The following is a 2,500-nucleotide window of genomic DNA, read 5'->3' on the forward strand; positions in this document are numbered from 1 at the left end:
TCCTGGCAGTCCAAAAAAAGTCCTAAGAGCTCTTTAGGGGGGTGCACCATTCCTCACCCCCGCGGGCTTGCCGCAAGCCCTCGTCCGCGGTGCAAGCGGCGCGGGCGCGCGCTATGCGAAAAATGCTGGAAATTGCGGAAAAATCCCTGCCTGGCAAAATTACGGAAATGCCCCCGGATAATTACGGATATGCCCCGCCCGGAAAAACTGCGGCGAATCGCGGAAAATGCCCGGCCGGAAAATTGCGTCGAAATGCTCGGAATTGCGGAAAATCCCCCCCCCCCGTGCATTAATCTAATGACCGGGTGCGGGTGCGGGTGCGGGACCGGGTGCGGGTGCGGGCACTCGGGCACTCGGCAGCTCGGCGCGAGACGCGAGCGCGTGTGTGGCCTCGAAGACCCTCGGAAAGGCCCGCCGACGTCCCTCCGAAGGCCCTCGCATGTCCATCGGAAGGACCTTCGGCAGCCGGTCGGCAGGCCTTCGCCAGCCCAGCGGCGGCCCTTGGGCATCGGCAGCCTTTCGGCTGGGCTTCGGCAGCCTTTCGGCAGCGCATCGGCAGCGCACCGGCAGCCCTTCGGCAGCGCATGGGCAGCCCTTCGGCAGCCCTTCGGCAGCGCATGGGCAGCCCTTCGGCAGCCCTTCGGCAGCCCTTCGGCAGCCCTTGGGCATCGGCAGGGCTTCGGCAGCCCTTGGGCATCGGCAGGGCTTCGGCAGCCTTTCGGCAGCCCTTCGGCAGGGCTTCGGCAGCCCTTCGGCAGGGCTTCGGCAGGGCTTCGGCAGGGCTTCGGCAGCCCTTCGGCAGCCCTTCGGCAGCCCTTCGGCAGCCCTTCGGCAGGCCTTGGGCATCGGCAGGGCTTCGGCAGCCTTTCGGCAGCCCTTCGGCAGCCCTTCGGCAGGGCTTCGGCAGCCCTTCGGCAGCGCATGGGCAGCCCTTGGGCATCGGCAGCCCTTCGGCAGCCCTTCGGCAGCCCTTCGGCAGGGCTTCGGCAGCCCTTCGGCAGCGCATGGGCAGCGCATGGGCAGCCCTTCGGCAGCCCTTCGGCTGGGCTTCGGCAGGGCTTCGGCAGCCCTTCGGCAGCGCATGGGCAGCGCATGGGCAGCCCTTCGGCAGCCCTTCGGCTGGGCTTCGGCAGGGCTTCGGCAGCCCTTCGGCAGCGCATGGGCAGCCCTTGGGCATCGGCAGGGCTTCGGCAGGGCTTCGGCAGGGCTTCGGCAGGGCTTCGGCAGCCCTTCGGCAGGGCTTCGGCAGCCCTTCGGCAGCCTCTCGGCTGGGCTTCAGCAGCCCTTCGGCATGCCTTGGCATGCCTTGCATACATTCCCCAGCCGTATGAACCTCTGCTGGTTTTGCTTCCCAGCCGAATGAACCTCTGCTCTGTGTAAAAATGTATATGTCTTGCACTAAGTGAAATTCTATAATACTTTCCTCGAACAATATTCATACAGTAGTTAATATATATTAAATGAGGAATTTAGAAAGAAGTTTGGTGATTTTTGGAATTTTTTTTTGCCGGTTATGAATTTCCGAAGGTAAAACGATAAATAAATAAAATAAAATACTTCCGGGACTCGAAAAATTCTGATATTTGTTATTATGCAGGTTTGGGTATATATAAACATATTTCCAAAATTTCAGATCAAAATTCCATGCCGATTTTTAAAAATGGGGGGGGGGGGTTGCTGGGCACATGTGATATTTCCTCCTGGCAGTCCAAAAAAAGTCCTAAGAGCTCTTTAGGGGGGTGCACTATGCCTCACCTCCCTGCACCAACTGCCGAAGGCTTTTGGTGCGCGCCTTTTGGCGCACCTATGGCACTGACGAGGGAAGGAAAAAAAACTCGTCGACCCGTTTCGGTGTTGGAAAAAATATTTTCGGATTCGGGGGGGCCCGGCCCCCGAGGTGTAGGTTGTTGGTATTTTTTGACGGAAACCTAGGCGAGCATTTGCCGAAATGAATCTCGGTGAATGTATAGCTTATGGTGTCACGTTGTATGCTATTTTCCGACGTGTGTGCTTGCCGAGGACGCATTTTCAATGCCGAGGCATGCGACGAGCCGCGTTCCATGACTTTTCGACGACGCATTTTAAATGCCGAGGAAGTCGGCGCGCGGCGAGTCTGGATCCTTTACGACGATGCATTTTTAATGTTGAGGATGGATCCGACGCGAAGGCCGGTGAGGTGCTCTACGCATTGCGGCGGGCATCGAACTTGTTGATTGCGTCAACTCGGTTTTTCCGAGGGTTGCTCTTCCGCCAATGAAGTTTGCTGAGGTGGATACGATGCTGAGGGGGCTCTCCGTGCATGGCCGTATTTTCAAATGCCACCAGTTTAGCCGGCTCGGGCATTACAGATCCCATAGATTTGTAATGCCCGAGCCGACGAGGCGCACGTGCGATCATGCGAATTGCGGCCGTCACCCATCCTTCCGATTGCATCATGATTGTGGTCCCGCGGTTTTCCTTGCAAGTTCCCTAGGTTTTTTTTTCTTCTTTTCTCTTCGCA

The sequence above is a fragment of the Mercurialis annua genome (genome assembly GCF_937616625.2).
Source record: "Mercurialis annua linkage group LG4 unlocalized genomic scaffold, ddMerAnnu1.2 SUPER_6_unloc_15, whole genome shotgun sequence".
In the NCBI taxonomy this organism is placed as follows: Eukaryota; Viridiplantae; Streptophyta; class Magnoliopsida; order Malpighiales; family Euphorbiaceae; genus Mercurialis; species Mercurialis annua.